The following is a 17,948-nucleotide window of genomic DNA, read 5'->3' on the forward strand; positions in this document are numbered from 1 at the left end:
CTGTGGAATGGCGTCCTTGCCCCTCTCAGACTTGAGCCGGATCTCCTTCAGTGACAAGAGCTTTTCAAGACCTTCCTTTTCTCTTCCTCCTTTCCTCTCCCCTTCCCTCCCCTGCATGTTGCCGTCTGCCACTTGACTGGCTGCATGGTTCTTTCAGATTCTTACAGGACTCCATGCCCTCCTTGTCCAGTCTACCCTTGCACTTGGTCTCCCCTGACCTGCCCCCAGTCTCCCAACCTGCACTTGCCCTCCCGGGCTCCCTCCCCCTGCACCTGCCTGGTTGTGCCTGCACCACATGAGCCCTTCTAGCCCATGGACCTTCCCTCGCCTGCACTCTCTTCATTTCCCTGGCTCTAGCCATCTAGCCTCCCCTGGCACTCGCTCAGCCCACGGGCCCTTCCACCCGGATCTGCACTTCCCCTCCTTCCCTGTCCCCTGCACTTCTATCTACTGCACATGCACGATCCGAATGTCACAAGACCCAGTAGGACACTTTCTGTTTTTGTCATCCTTTTCATCCCTTACCCCGTCTTTTTGCACCTTGAAACACATTTTGTATAGGTGCATTATAAATACCCAATGAATAAAATAAATAAGTCTGCCAAAAATCCCCATTGGAGTCCTAGGGTAAATCCACAAGACCAAGTGGCGCGGTAACCATAATTCCATTTGCTGGTATTCCGACCGACTTACCGCTGGAAAACCGTGTTTTTACTATTTGCACCACACTCATAATGTCATAATGTGGCCAATTCTCAGATGCCAGGTGAGAATAAAAAGCACTTGGAATGGCAGAAGAGGGCGGTTACAGAAGAGGGCATGAGATGGGAAGAAGTTCCAAAGGAAAAGACACGTGTGACTAAGTCACAATAGTTGACTCCCTATTCTGGGCTCCTAGGCATGCCTGCTCGCTGAGGGAGCTGCTCCGTTGAGGTGGCAAACGTGGGGTTTATCACGACCACTCCTGCACTCCCAGTGCTTCCGAACAAACTATCTAACACACACACATCCACTCTCTAGGGAGCCTGAGTATGCATTCATTCTGCCCAAGAACTATTGGCCTTAGATGGGGTCTCATTTATACAATATTCCTATATCAATTCAGTTGGTACCACTCATGAGTGCAGCCTTCTTTCTCTGGCTGACTCACAGAGGAGGAATGCACTTAGCTTTCCTGCAATAGTCTACAGACTGCCCTGCACTCAGGGTAGGGGCACTGTGCTGCAAGGCCGCGTACCATTATTAACACTCGGCCTGACTCAAAATGGCAGACACTCTGGTTGAAGCTTCCGCCTCCTCTGGCCTAGGGCTGGTTAGTTCCATTCAAAATAGTGAAATAATGATCGGAAACACCCAATGAGTTTTAAGAGAAGCATAAAAACAGCTGAGAGAAGGCCAGGGAAATGTGGGAATAACCAATCATGACTTGGAGAGAGAGAAAAACTAGGGAATAACAAATCAGGTTCATTCTTGGAAAATCCCATTAATGAAGGGTACTATAAAAACGTCAGGGGCTGTACAGGGAGTGTGAGCAGAGCGGACCGGAGCAAAGCATCGTGAAAGAGTACCGACTGCAGGGTACGAGTACATAGGAGGAGAAGCGGACTGTGAAAGATACTTCTGTGAAGGCCCAGTCCAGGGTTTTGGGTCATGTAGGACGGTGGCTGCAACAGGGTGTGAGCCAGACCTAGAACCATATCAGGATGAAGCTGGAGGATTGGGCCTGGACATCAACCCAACTGGATGGTGACAACGTCTGACCACTAGAGGCACAAGAGGCCCAGGAATGCAACCCTTGGATGGTGTGTAACAATATCACAGTCAGACAAAAATCCTAAGCAAGGAAGAAGAAAAACTGTCTGGTTGGAATGTGTACAAAGTATTTTTCTACTGGCGCAGAAGCGAGATCCTTGGATAAAGGGTGCGAGTATCTATGTTTGACATGAAACCGACACAAGAGGAAGGGGATTGATACTTGCTGGTTGGAGAAGGGTCAGCGATCTCTAGGACAGAGACAACCAAGAAATGCACTGCGTGCATCAATTCTGAGACTTGAAGTTGTTATCAAGAAATTAACTGGGTCCAATAACCCTGAGATTGGAGAAATTTGGCAAGATAACTATTTCCCTAATTAGGTCCCTGAGACTCCTTTGGTTAAACACTCTTGGAACTGTTTTGCTGAGATTGCCCTCAGAGAGGGATATCTTCTTTTAATCTAGAAAGGGCCATTCAACGTATAGGAATGTATTCAAAACCGATCCAGACAAAGTTATTAAACTTGCGTGGGACTTGACCCAGGTGTGTTGTGTTGATCCTACATCACACAAGGATGGGCACCATTTCTTTGATGTAGACTCACCCACTCTTGGCATGTCTCAAGGGTATCAGCCACACCTACTATTTCATATAATTGTGGGTGTTGCTGCCCAGGCACCTGTTACAAGTTCATTTCTGTCCTCCTCCAAAAAGACCAATACTGCCACAGACCCAAGGTCAAAAGACCAAAATGCGTACTAGAAGACTTTTGACAAGAGTAGGCATGGTACTAGACCCAAGGTCCAATGCCATGCAGAAAAGTAACATCAAACACGCTTTGCTGACTTTGTGAGGGCCGCTAACCTTTTAGAATATTTTTATTTTTAATCAGCTGTATGAGATCATCTCCTAGTTCAGTGGTCTTCAAACTGTGGGGCTGGCCCCCTGGGGGGGGGGGGCTGAAGGGCGTCCATGGGGGCAGGGGAGGGGACCAAGTCTCTCCAAAAGAGAGTGTGGTGACTGCTTTTAATAGGAAATATGAGCAGAAATGTCACCAGGGGGAGGGGTCAACAACAATACTTCTAAACAAGGAGGGGCTTGGCAACAACATTTTTACACAAGGGGGAATTGGCATAAAAACGTTTGAATACCGCTGTCCTTGTTGGCAAGGCTCTTGTGAAGGATGCTGATGAATTTGTAGACAAGTCTGTGTTCATCAGGCAACCATTTGTATTTGACCTATTTTGTATTTATTTGAATTTGTATAGGGCTTTCGCCAAAGCGTTGAACACACATTTAATATGTTGAAAGTTAAGTTCTAATCTTGATGGGATTTTAGGATCAATGTAATTTTGTATTTAATATTTGAATGTATATATGATTGTATTCTTTTTTTGTTGTTATTTACTTAGTGTGTGAAAATGATGTGGAATATGTGAAAACTTTGCAATACAAATCACAAAAAATCAAAAAGAAAGCATTAAACATACAATAGAACAAACGGTACAAATTAACGCAAAGTGTCAGACACAAGAATCGACAGAATAACGTGAAAAAGTAGGTGGTAGAAATAAGTGAAAGAAAATGGAGTTTCAACCGGGTGTGAAAGAGAGGAAGAGAAGTAGATAAATGGGCAGAAAGAGGAAGAGAATTCTAATGCGTGGGAACAAGCAGCGTGAAAGAGCAGAGAATAGAGGTAGAACGGCATGGAAAGATAGGGAGGCTCAAAGCCGCGAATATATTTAAATACAATACATAGAAAATGAAAAAAGATGAAAGGCAAAAGGCAAAAGAGAGATAGATAAAAGATATGGGGCAATTGAGAAGCAACAGATGAAAACCTGAATTTTAAAAAAAATGCAGAGGAGTCAGATGCAAAGCAGGGAGACCAATCAAAACAGCAGAGCAAAAGTCGACAGAGGAGAAAATCAAAGAAGAACTTAGAAGCTTAGTGTCAAGAAAAGAAAGGAGCAAAGTTCAGAGGTGAAAACAGCAAATGCCAGCAGTATGGGTATGTGAGTAAAAAAGGAAAGAGTGGCGTTGAATGTCACACCAAGATTGCAAGCTAAAATAGGACAAGAAAGAAGCAATGGATTTTTTTTTTTTGGTGGTTTAAATTTTTATTCCAACATTACAATATACAAACGTCATAAGTAAACACAGAAATACACTATCTAGGCAAATAATTAACAGCGTATACAAAAACCAAATCTGCAAATGAAAGAAATCGATAAGAAAGAAAAACAAAAGGGTAAGAGAAAGAAAGTCAGAAACCAAGAAAGGACAGAGAACCAGAAAGCATTTGGTTAGCCAATGGAACGAACAATGCAAAATCGATGAAACATTGAACATAAATTACAAGAAATAATGAATACAGCAAGAGCATTTTCCAGCTACAGAGACATCACATTGTGTACAGAAAATGAAATTCAACCGTAGACCTCCAGGAACCTGTTCCAAATGTCCCAGATATTCTCAATATCATCCGCATTCTTGTAAATTGCCTTCTCATAAGTTGAAACAGTCAAAAGTTCATCCACCCATTCAACAATGTTGAAGGAGCTGTTCGACTGCCATGATCTCAATATCATCCTCTTAGCGATCATACTGGCACGGAGTATCCAAGTCGCCTGCCCAAAAGAGATGTCATCAATCATTGATATGTCCCCTAGAATCAGCAAGGTAGCTGAGAGGGGAATCGTACAACTCAAAACCAGTCCCAACCTCTCACATATGCACTCCCAGAATGTCTTCGTTTTAGGACAAAACCATATCAGATGATTGGTGGAACCTCTAGCAACATTTCTCTTCCAACAGAGTTCCTTGTCCATGGGTTGCCTCTTAAACAACCTGACTGCTCTCAGAGTGCCAACGGTTCCATAGACAGGATAAACAACAGCAGAGAGGACAACCCTGTCTCGTGCCCCTGTGGAGTGTAAATGCATCAGAAATGAGGCCATTGGTGGGCACACTGGCTGATGGGCATCTGTACAGAAGCTGTACCCACTGCTGATATATTTCACCAAAGCGCATCCTCTTCAGGCAAGAGAACACGAAGGCCCACTCCACCCAATCAAAAGCCTTCTCAGCGTCTAAAGATATAGCAGCAGTGGCTACTCTCTGTCTATGACCATTTTCAATAGACAGCAGTAGACGGTGCATATTATCAGCCACAGCCCTACCTGTAAGAAATCCGACCTGGTTTTTGTGAATTAGAGTTGTAATCACTGGTTCCAGTCGCATCGCCAGCATTTTCGCAAGTATTTTACAATCACAATTAATCAGGCTAATCGGCCTGTAGTTTTCACACCTTGTGGGACACTTGTCTTTTTTCTTTAGAACAGTTATTAATGCATGCCGCATCATTCCAGGTAACAATCCTGAATCAAAGACCTCCTTGTAGACATCACGCAAGAGTTGTATAGCAGACTCTGGTAGGATTCTGTAAAACTCGCCTGGAAGGCCATCCATACCCGGCGATTTACCCGCTGTAAATTTTGAAATAGCCAATTTTATATCTTCCACCGTACATTTTTCTTCTAGACTTGCCAATTGATGGCCTTGAGAGTTGGGGTATGTCATAAGAGTTAAGAAAATTTACAATACCCGTCTCATGAGCACCACACACCATGGGTAATAAGCAGCGCTCAGATACCTGAGGGTTTGTGGCGCTATATAAATGCTAAATTATTATTATTATTATTATTATTATTATTATTATTATTATTATTATCACTGCTCAGGTCTGATTCATAAAGCTTTGTATAAAAGTCACGAAACAATTTGTTTATTTCTCTCTGCTTACTCTCCATTCCACCGTTTTGATTTGCAATTGCTGAAATGAAACGATCACCCTCTGCTACTTCCAGTCTCTATGCCAGCAACTTTCCAGTCTTTTCTCCGTTTTCAAAATAATTAATTTTTTGCCTGAAAAGGGCATAGTCCACTTGACTTTATTATTTTATTTAGTTCAAACTTGGCTCTCCTCAGATCATTCTTAGTACCTTCATCTCTGCTGATCGCAAATAAAGTATCCAATCTGTTTGCCTCATTGGAGAGCCTCTGGATTTCCTTTGCCCTCATTTTTCTTTGCTTACCAGTCCTATCAATCAGAAGACCACGGGCAAAGCACTTCAGTTCCTCCCATACTGAAGAGATTTTGACATCATCAGTCTTGTTAATCTGGATAAAATTCTCAATTTCAACCTTGATTTCTTCCCTGATAAGTTCATTTTTAAGAATGTTAAAGTTCATCCTCCATTGTGGTGACTTTATTAAAGTGTGTTGTAAAGAGAGGTTCAGAGACACAGGAGCGTGATCTGACAGTGCAATAAGCCCAATTTTAGAATCACAACAACAACTGGAAGTTACCTGTCCTGAGCTTAAGATAAAATCAATGCAGGAGTACGTGTCATCACATTGAGAACGAAACGTATAGTCCCTTTCACACGGGTGTTCCAGTCTCCATATATCAGCCAGGTTAAACTCCTTTATTAGACCATCCAATAATCTCTTGCTTTTTTTGGGGTTTCTTGAGCAGTCCCCATTTGAGCGATCCAGAGCAGGATTGAGCACCAAGTTGAAATCACCAACCAGTATAATTGAATCCACATCAAAGTTTTGAAGCAGTGCTGCAAGTTCATAAAAGAAAACTGGCTCATCTAGGTTTGGTGCATACAGATTACATGTAAGCAATTTTGAATCCTGGACTTTGAGCAAGACACAGATGACTCTCCCCTCTTCATCCGATTTGCTACAGAGGATAGATATTGGCAGATTTTTCTTGATCAGTAGAAAAACTCCCCTTTTGCTGGATGTGTAGGTTGAAAAAAAGGTTTCTCCAACCCAACGTCGCTTCAGTTTCTCAGACTCAAGGTCAGTAAGGCGTGTCTCTTGGAGGAGGGCAAAATCACAAGAATCTGCTCGTAAGTAAGACAACACTTTAGTTCTCTTAGTGACAGTCTTAAGTCCATTTACGTTCCACGAGACGATGTTGAGATGATCCACAATTTTAATATTCATATTAACAAATCTATTATATTCTGTGAAATATGTTTTCTGGTTAGTCAAGAGCAGCAAAGCAAGTGGAAATAAAAGAAAGAGTAAAAGAAAAAGTAAAAGAAAAAGGCGGTAGCCCATGCCCCGGTAGGACAAAAGGCAACCGGAAAAATTAGATAAAAGGCAACAAATAGATGACACACTGTAAAGATACAGCAACAAGTCAGCACCTAAATCCCAAAGTAACTCTTAGAGAGTAAAAAGACCTTAAATAAGTATTTTCCCTTTCCACCGTAGGCAAACGGCTAAATATGTACAACAACACCCCTAATCAATTAATCACAAGACCAACAAGGACACACTATGGAAGTCTAGTATAGAGATTCAAACAGCAAATGCAACGCCATAACAGCCAAAGAGTGATTACACTAGGCCTCACCAACATTCATTGTACCAGTGTTAAACTAAAAAATACCTATTCTCAAAAGTGATCCTCCATTCAAAGGATAAAGCTTGGAAAACATCAATGAGCTTAACAAGCGTAAATATGCCTATTGATAATCCCCTAACCAAGGTTTGGCATCTTTACACACAAAATATCTTGCACACTATCTGTAAGCCAATTAATAGCACAATTCAACAGACACCATATGTCTGCATTAGAGTTCGAACATTAATAACATTACCCATGTAAAAGGCATAACCACCCCACCTTGTGAACACATTACCAGCTAATGCTGTGCAGTTCTATATAGAACTAGGTACCCTTAAGATCAGAACACAGTTGCATGAGAAACAGACACTACCATTGAATTACCATACAGCATCGCAGGGCATAAAAGAGCGCCAAATATCCACCAAATAAAATCATGCATGTTTAATGTCAGTAGCCTAATGTCAAACCCAATTTTGAGCTTACTACAACACACTGTCCACCTTGCACATTCGGCGACCCCCTTATGAAATAACATATGCAACCCCACATATAGCCAGCAAAAGAGCTATAACTCACCCAATGATTTTGACAATCTCGGAGAATACCCGTCCGTAAGGGTACACCACAGAAGTTGTGGCGTTATTAATGGGAAAACAAGACCCCCTCCAAGCTCAACAAGAGGTCGCAGATCTGCACTCTTTAGGAAGGGACCACCCATCAGTCATGAGAAAGTAAGACCCGGCCCAAGACACGTTAGTTGTTTAATAATAGGAACAGTGGATAGGTGGCCAATAGCCCAGTAACCTTGCCATTACAGCAGAGTGAACTTGCCTCAAAGAGGAAAACAAATAGACCCCCTGCTAAAAAAGAGACATAGCAATCCACCTGGACAACACATATCATTCACATAGTACCCACATGCGCACTTGCAAAAAGCACACACACCAATAATTAAGGCAAACGACTCATGTAGTTTTGTAGAACAGATTGGAATACACTTAGCCACAAAGTGTAAAATATAATCCCCCATAAGTAGAGGAGCCCAAGACATGACACAAGCTTTGCCAGAGCATCTCGGATATGCCACCCCAATGCGTTCGCGATGCACATTCCAGCCACACATGCATCTTACACATCTAATATGACAGGAATATACGTTGAAAGTCATTTCACACCTGTGGAAAAGCGCCACTAGAACGAACAGCACACATGAAACTCCATACATTATCACAAGATCATCCATTACCATTGCGAAACAAAGTAACACCCAACACATAGGACAGCTAGTGATTCCCACAATGTAACTACAAAAGGGGCAATTCAGGTTCCATGGAAGAAGACACATGGCTCACAACTCAACATGAGGTGATTGCAATAAGGTAATGAATCACTGAATGCAATAAAGCAGCACCTGGACAATGAGTCACCACTCCCCAACACATGCCACCAGGAAGATTATAAAATACAGCACAACAATAGCCCAAAACGCAGTCTTTACAATCCTATTCAAGCAGGAGGGAATAAAACAAAAGGTCAGGTGGATTAATCAATAGCAATTGTGCCGTCACACACCAATCCCCTGTTCGACACAACAGGCTGAGATATCAAGTTAGAAACAACCACATAGAGCATCAGCAACATTGAGCATAAAGGCCAAGTCAGCTGTGATTTGCAGAACCAATATTGTTGTAACTTAGAAAGTGGCCTTTGCTGGGCCATCACAATCACACATGACCGGACACAACCCCATATTTCTATCAGCCCAACCTCATTAATACATGTCCTTCTGGACGGACCAAGTACAGTCAAAAACAAATGTCTCACTGCTTCTAATACCAAACCTGGGACCCCACCTATAATATGAGATGTGATATCTGACTCCTTCCGATTCCAAACCTGAGACCCCTCCTATAGCATGAGATGTGATATCCAACTCCTTCTCATTCCAAACTGAGTGATCACTACGAACAGCTATACACTGATTGAGCCATGCACCCATTGACACGTAATCAGACTGTCAATTTATATAACTGTTGAGTGTCCGACACAGACTCTCACACAAGCATTTGGTAACTATGACAACGCGAGACGTAAACACATTATGCGTAGCCTAACCACGACACTCTTACAGGGGACGCATACATGGACAAGTCGGAGAGGCACCGGGGGACTATCAAAGCAACAATAATAATGCGAGATAGCATGAACATACAACGAAACTAGGAACTAACCTTTCTCACAATTTATGGATCTTCGTTCTCTCACTAACAAACCGCATGGAATTGGGTAGTGGCTGCCACACCATACCGAGTCTCTGGGAGATGACTGCAACCCGGGAGACTGATGCGGCCACTCCTACAACGGACCGAAATATCCGTGGCCATTCGTAACGAAGCGCAGCCAATCCACTCCGTGTATGCATACTCATAAGCACAGAGACATCCACGCACGCAAGGACACGTCCATGGGTACCTTGCTCTAATGATCTAAATGATCATACAGAGGTCGAAAGTAAACATTCAAATGCACGCGCATCATGGCAGTTAAACGGTACAATTGAAACAACCTTTTTATATAATAAAAATGTTATACCAAACAAACAAAGCATTAAAATGTTATTACAGCAAACATCAAGAATAGTTTAAATCTAAAATCCAAAAGCACAGAAACCCCAAACAATAACAGGCAAGCAAAGCAAGCCCTATTGAGGCAAAGGAGTCTCAGATGGAACGTGTCTAAGCCAAACACATGCTTTTTCAGGGCTATCAGTTATTTTCACACCATCTGGAAGGAATAGTTTCAAAGTTTCTGGCTTCATGAGGTAGTTTTTAGACCACGCTCCCTAGCCAGGTGCCTGGCTGCAGTGAATGCCTTCCTTTTAAGTGCTACCTCCTTTGGGAAATTGAGATGAATATTAAATTTTTTCCCTTGCCATATCAAAGAATCCTGCTGCCTTGCCATGTATAAAAAAAATTTCTTTGTAGATGTACACGCAAATTTCACAATAATTTGCCTGGGCTTCCCTTCCTCAAGTTTGCCAGCTGTAAAAGTTGAATCCAGATCATTTGGTTGAATACCCTAACCAGGTAAACTCCCTTGCAGAACATCAATCACCAAAGCAGACAGAAGTTGTTCTGGTTTCTCAGGAATGCCAACCAGGTGAGCATTGTTGCTCCTAACCTGTATTTCCAAGTTCATATTTGTTAACTATAGCTTTGACATGTTTGCCTGCAATTCCCTATAGGCTCTGTAACTTCCAGAGGCTTCCCTTTCAAGTACAGAAGTCCTATTCTCAACATCCAACATACGAGTTTCTAAGCCACTGACTTTACCAGACAAGTCATTCAGTGTAGCCTTCACTTCACTCATGTCACTGGCCACCTGTTTCAATAGTTTAAAAATGTCAGCAATGCTAGGAATGTCTTCCTCTGAATCATCATTGATCTGCTTTGGTTTTATGGAAAGAGGATTGATTGTCCATTGCTTCAGTTTTCTTTTTGGTTGACATTGTCAGTTAGGCCTCAGATGGTTGCCAGGGTGGAGGGCAGGAGCTGCTTCCTTAAGCTTCTGCTCTCTCAGAGGCCATTCTAGAATCCGAAGAAGCAATGGAGTGGAGAAAGGTGGGGATGAACAGTGGGGAGAATTTGTTGAGGTGGGGAAGGACTCCAGTTTTGGTTGGCTGATTGGATGGAAGAAAACAAGCTGAGATGTTGGAGTGAAGAGACTCAGAAGGGAAGGAAAAGGAGAAGACAATCTTTGAGCATATTCCATACAAACTGACCACAAACTGAACCTTGGGGAACACCATATTGAAGAGAATGAGGAGCTGAAGCTTGATCAGCCCAAGAAACAGACTATGTGTGATTAGAAATATAAGAATGAAACCATTGGAGTACAGACAGACTTAGATTAGATTGGGATGATCAACCATATTAAAATCAATCTAAGAGGATAAAATAGAGGAGATCTATACCATGACGAGACAAAAATAGAAAGGGTGGGAACATGGAAATGCACTGTCTCTGTAGAATGAGTTGGGTGGAAGTCAGCTTGGAGTTGAGAAAGTACAGAGTGCAGATTTAGGTGAGAAGATACTTGATAGTAAACCACATGTTTGAGCAATTCTGTGAGAATGGGAGGAAGGGAAATGGGGATGAAATTAGCTGATAATGAGGGCTGCAGGGATGCTTTTTTAGAATAGGGATAACAATTGCCGTTTTAAAAGAGGATAGTACTTGAGCTGAAGTATCAAGGCAAAAAAGACAAGTCAAGGAATGAGGTGAGGGTAAATAGAAGGGAGCAGTGAGGGGACTAATAGGATCAAGAGGAGAAATGGTAGGATGGCCTCGAGAAAGGAACAAAGCTGCATTAAAGTCAATCAGGTGAGTGATTAGTGCAAGGGAGAGGTAGATGAGGGAAAATGGGGAGATGAAGAAGGGGAAGACGTATGGGGAAATGAAAAATGAAGAAAAGAGATCTTAGAAGAAAAGTGTTCTGTGAAATCAGTGGAGTAAAAAAAGGAGAAAGTAGGGAGGGGTCATGAGGATGGGGTGATAGGTTTTTATTGAAAACTTGGAAGAGATAGCGAGTGTGTCATGAGAGGGTGATACTTGAGAAGCAGTGTTTTTTACAACTAAGCAATAGAATAGAAAAAGATCATAGCAACAATTGAGAGGGGAGAGGAGAGTGTAGAAAGGTCAGAGGAAGAGGAATATTTTTTGCAACACTGTTCAGCTTTATGGAGCTTAAGAAGAGAAGGGGTGAGCCAGGGTTGTGGTGATTTGCAGCAGGGTAAAAAGGGGTAGAAAGATAGAGAGAGTCAAGGGTAGTAAGAATGTTGGTATGTCCGCTTTATCAGTGGAGAGAGAAACTATTAATCGTAGATAAAAAGGAGGATGGTAAAGAGAGAAGAGAAGAGGATTCAAAAGAGTGTAAGTCGCGCAGAGGAAACATGTCTAGGCAAAGGATAGGAGAGGTGGTAGAAGAAAGAGCAGGAGAAAAAAAGAAAAGAAAGTGACCAGATGAGTTGGGTGGGTGAGCAGTGACAGGAGTATGAGAAGAAAGAGATAAGATATATGATCAAGAGAGGATCCATGCATATTTGAAGAGAAGAGAGATTCTGACAGGTGATAGGAATCAAGAAGAGGTTGGAAGGAGTTTGTGGTTGTGAGATGGAGGTTATAGTCACCAAGAAGGAGAAAAGAGAGGAGATAGGCAGAGGTAAAGAAAGAAGGGCATCAAGCTCATTATAGAATTTGAGAAGAGGGTCAGGATGTCGATGGCAGCAGGTCTACAAAGAGGTGGAGCAGGGAAGGACCCAATTGGCAGGAGCCGTGATGTTCTGGTGGCCTCGGGTGGATCCCCTTCAGGTCAGGCAGAAGGAGGAGAAGTGGTCCATGAAGCACCTGGCCAAATGTCGGAAGGAGAGGCTAATGATGAGCACTGGCCAGACCGGAACCCAGAATCCCCAAAATATGCCCTGAGTGAAAATGTGACAGGGTGAAGTGGGGCTCTTAATGTTGTGGGCCATTATAGGTAGACTGACTAGAGCAGTCAAGTGTCGTTAAAGACCAATGGGAAAGGGGAGAAAGTAGAAAGCAAGGAAAGTCTGGGTATACAAATCCCACACTCACAGCGTGGATGGAGAGTGTTCGAATGAGGTGAGGAGAGTTGCTGGACCAAGAGACCAGGTAGAAGTTGGAGAAGAGCACTGAGGAGTTGCTGGCAGTAGTGGATGAGAGTACAGGTAAGCTATTATGTATAACAGAGAATGGTCGCAATCTTGATAGAGTGAAGTGGTTGTTGTGAGTGTGTATGTTTGAAAGAGTGTAGTAGAGGTGAGTGTGGGAGATAGGAGAGAGTCAGAGTAGTTGGTGAAGTTAGATAGTGGATGGTGAGATTGGTACAGAAAGAGCGGGATGTGAAAGAGAGAGAGGAAGTGTGAGTGAAAGAGAGAAGATGGATGTAGGAGAGCGGATATAGTTTTAGCCGGGAGGTTGGAGAACAGTAAAAAGCAGTAGATGGGAGAGTGAAAAGGAAGGAGTGTGAGGAGATCAGAGAGACAGAGAAGCAGAGAAGGAGACAGGAGATAGCAGTAGGACGTAGACAGAGAGTTGAGAGAGAAGGAGGAGAAGAGGACATATAGGGAGATCGTTGAGATAGAAGGGGAGGGAAAGACGGCAGGGACATTGATTCACAAAAATGACAGGGGTAGCAGAAGTGACATCAGAGACCTGATGACATCACAGGAAGTGATGTCACTTGACCTTTGATCAGGATGGCATCAGTTCCTCTTTAACCCTGGTGACATTACTGAAAGTGGCCTGTGGAAGTAAAAAAAAGTACATAACCGTAAACATTTTAAAATACCAAATGCATACTGAAGCAGACAAGACTATTTCAGATACCAACCGCGTTTTAACAAGGGTGCTGCCTTCATATGCCATGGATGGGGTCATGATATGATAGGGTTAGACCCAAGTGTACAACGAAGGGCGAGACAATATTGCTTCACTATTTGAAGATTTTAATATTTCTAGAAGAATTAATTATGACAAAGCATTGAGAAATTTTAGGGAATGCTGTGATCCAATTCTTGCAGAAATTGACTCAGACAAGGTTACATTGATAGAAAGCCCAGTGAAGAAATACAAACAAAACGAAAATTGTTAAATGGGGAAAGATATACAGAGAATGTCATTGTATAAACTACAAAGGGAGCTAACCACACCCGTGAGGACATATAAAGAGATGCAGTCCTCCATGATGAGATTCCCAGGGCAGAAATATTGTTATATTTATATGCGCTTTTGTCTTAACTTACCAGGCACAGTATAAAGGTGGGGTCCTATAAGCGGTATCCCTTGGCAAGAAAGAAATGTCCTGCTCCGTAAAAAGCTGTGGGAGGCAGAAACGCTAAAACATTGGCTGTTTGCCTGTAGCTCAACATAAGGGGATTAGAGGATTTAAACATTGAAGTCAAAAGGGTTAGGCTCTTCTATGCATACTCTATCTGAATAGCTATTTCTTTAGCAAATATTTTAATAGTGATGCACAAAAAGATGGGGGGCTATGTTTTTCTTGATTAGTCCGTCATAGTGACATAGGTAAGAGAGTAAATTGTTGGTTAGGTGGAAAATGTAATCTTGGGGGGGTAGAAAGGGAGGCCGTGATAGGTATATAGTATATGATATTGTATTGTTTTGTGTTGAATGAATTCATGTCTGTAATGTTTGTTTTAGAATGTTGTGCCTGAAGTAATGTATTGCCATTTGTAATGAACTAAGAGGTGTGAAGTATGTGATTAAAAATGTGTTAAAGTTTTTAATAGCTATAAACATAAAAAGGAAAATAGGCAGAGGCACTGCCATAGATATGCCACTTCAGCATCGTATGCCCAGTTACTTCCATATTATGTCAATTATAGTTGCATGTCAGGCATTGTAATTATATGAAAAGTAGATCCCCTAAATTGCCAGTTGCTGTGATAATACAGTATCCAAAAATCCAATAGATGCAAGTCACTTTTAGTGCACAGGAGCATTAATGCTTTGATGATAATGATAAGGATGTGTTATTTATATAGCACTTTCACCAAAACGCTGTGCATAGCTCATATTGGCATACAATTTTCATCCCAACCAAAGTTGGTACTCATTATCAACCTCAGAAGAATGAAAGTTTGAGTTTTCCTTGCCAGGATTTGAGCCTGCAATCTGCAGATCACAATCAGATCGCAAATAGATTGCAGCAGTGAGCGCTCAACCCACTGAGCTATCTTATCCCTTTGTTATTAAAAATGCAATGCCATCATAAGAAAGCATGTAAGAAATGGCTGCACAATGTAGGCCAGACACGTAATTAAAGGATAGTTCCGGGACTTTTTTTTTATTGTCCCTACGGTTCGGCCATGTGTTTTTAAGCATAAATCGGTAGATCGTAGAAAACTTTCCTATGGACCATACCCGACTTTTCGTCCATTAACGCACTCGAAATCAGCCGCCATTTTCTGATAATCCTCTCACTTGCCGCATCGCCCTGGCTCACCTGCTTTTGCGGCACTAAATCAAATCCCCCGCCCCTGAGCCTGACATCAGCAGACGCGTACCACCCATTTCCCAACGCCAAAGCACGTTTCGTGTCAACAATCGCTGCGCCTCAGCTAATGACGTGTCGCCATGGAAATGGCAGGACGCCTCTTTCCTCAATAAGTATAAACAACCCGTTTCACAACACACAGCAGCAGATTTTCGATTCCATTATTCTCTCTGTGTTACTTTGAGTATTCTGTGACTCGTTTCTGTGCTCTGGTCAGCTACCTTCGCCAATTCTAGGCCTTGTGAACACCTGTACCATCTCTGTAAATTATTTTACTTTCTTTACCACACAATGGCTACAATAATGCCGTATATGTACGAGCCCGAGTACACCGAGGAAGAACTACTGGAAAGGCAAGCACGCGAAAACGATGGGGATTCGGACGGCAGTTGGGAGGACCAGTCAACGGATGAAGAGCCTGGACCATGTTGCATGGACGGCGTCTCCACCTGGTGCACGTGCAATCGGTGCGAGCTAATGCCAACTGAGGAGGAGAACTGCTGCTGCCGTGAAAATTCCGGGTGCTTGGCCTACATTTCGGAAGGTGAGCCAAGTCCGCAATGCATCACCGAGCTGCCAGAGTTCAGGGAAGCCTGCCTCTCACGGACCGTGTTGAGGATGATGATGGTGCTTATGCACGAACTTCGCGGCACTGTTCGTCCGCGTAATCCGAGTAACGAGTAAGTATACTCTGGTTTTGATGTCAGTGATGCCACTACTATGTCATGGTCGTCTCCCGCATATAAAATTACATCTACATATCATTCAAATGCATGTAAATTGGGTCCATATTGTGCATTTTCTAGATAGAATTTTTTTCAAAGCAGAATGATAAGAAAGTTTTGTCATTTTAATACAGTTTGCATCTTTCATTTTCACAGGTGGTACAGGCTGGTGGCCTATCGTTGCTTCACTTGGTGGCTTCACGGGAGGCTCGGACACCGCGTTCGGAGAGTAATACCTGCCTGTGCGGTACTTGCCATTAGACAACATTTCCCAAGCGACAGTGGACAATACCGCGGATTTTCCCTGGATGTGCTGCAACCGGAACTTTACAATGTGTAATGTTTATTATTTATGTTCAATTGAAATTAAGATCTAAAATAAAACCCAACATATATTTTAACAATGGTTGTTTTCATTTTTTAAATGAATCTAGTGTGTCTCCATTGAATAGTCTTCCTGTGCCTTGTCTTGTCACACCACATGTCTCCGGCCAGCATCCTCCCTCACGCTGGCCGCCCACCTTCAATCCACATAACCTTTGCACCCATATATTCTCCTGGGAGGGTGAGGTATTTATAAAGTCACCCCCCTGCCTTCCATGTACTAGATCCTGCAGCCTGCCTCTTACATGCAGTTAGATGGCCTCTCCTTGGTGAGGCCCTGCGGCAAACGAGTCTTGTCTGCACGACCAGCGCCCCAATCCACCCCCCGCCCTATCAAAGGCAGTTCGCACCGGGGTACTTGTGCTGCCAAGTGGAGCTGTCAGGGAGCGATAAAGGCCAAGAGGTGCCAAAGACCATGTACACTTCAAAGTGGTCTATAGAGCATGGGTTGTTGTTCCCATGTCTACCTCCAGACCCCGTGTCTCCTGCCAAGCATCCCCCCTCACGCTGGACGGCCCCCTGCAATCCACATAAGTGTGTCTCCATTCACGAGTCTTCCTGTGTCTTGTCTGCACGACCAGCGCCCCAATCCACCCCCCGCCCTATCAAAGGCAGTTCGCACCGGGGTACTTGTGCTGCCAAGTGGAGCTGTCAGGGAGCGATAAAGGCCAAGAGGTGCCAAAGACCATGTACACTTCAAAGTGGTCTATAGAGCATGGGTTGTTGTTCCCATGTCTACCTCCAGACCCCGTGTCTCCTGCCAAGCATCCCCCTTCACGCTGGACGGCCCCCTGCAATCCACATAAGTGTGTCTCCATTCACAAGTCTTCCTGTGTCTTGTCTGCACGACCAGCGCCCCAATCCACCCCCCGCCCTATCAAAGGCAGTTCGCACCGGGGTACTTGTGCTGCCAAGTGGAGCTGTCAGGGAGCGATAAAGGCCAAGAGGTGCCAAAGACCATGTACACTTCAAAGTGGTCTATAGAGCATGGGTTGTTGTTCCCATGTCTACCTCCAGACCCCGTGTCTCCTGCCAAGCATCCCCCTTCACGCTGGACGGCCCCCTGCAATCCGCATAATGCCACGACATATAGACGTAATTCATTCACAAACACACCCCTGTTTCGAATTCTTTATAACCCACTTCATATTTCTAATGAGCACTTCTTTGCGCTTTGCTAGTCAACCCGTGAAGGTGCTGGTTATCTGCTCTTCGTCTCTGTGAACTTCCGTGACCACTCTGAGGAAACTCCTCAGTTTGCAACCGGTGAACTGCTCCCTGTTGTACGACAAGAAAGTACTCTGATCCCTGCATCTAACTGTTTGTTCGTCAAGGTAAGGCCATGTACCATAATCATTTTGCGTCCAATTTCTTTTTGTTCAAGACAGTACATGCAAGGAACTAGTCACATGTTCTGAGTTTACATTGGTATTCATAGAGAATTGTTGATCTTTACTTTTCAGAACTTTCCACAATGCCTGCCTGTTCCATTGGCGGTTGCCCTTCGAAGACCCATAATAAATCTGAAGGTACTATAATGCATGTTTTCCCTA

The sequence above is a fragment of the Ambystoma mexicanum genome, chromosome 4q (genome assembly GCF_040938575.1).
Source record: "Ambystoma mexicanum isolate Mex_15411 chromosome 4q, UKY_AmexF1_1, whole genome shotgun sequence".
Classification (NCBI taxonomy): domain Eukaryota; kingdom Metazoa; phylum Chordata; class Amphibia; order Caudata; family Ambystomatidae; genus Ambystoma; species Ambystoma mexicanum.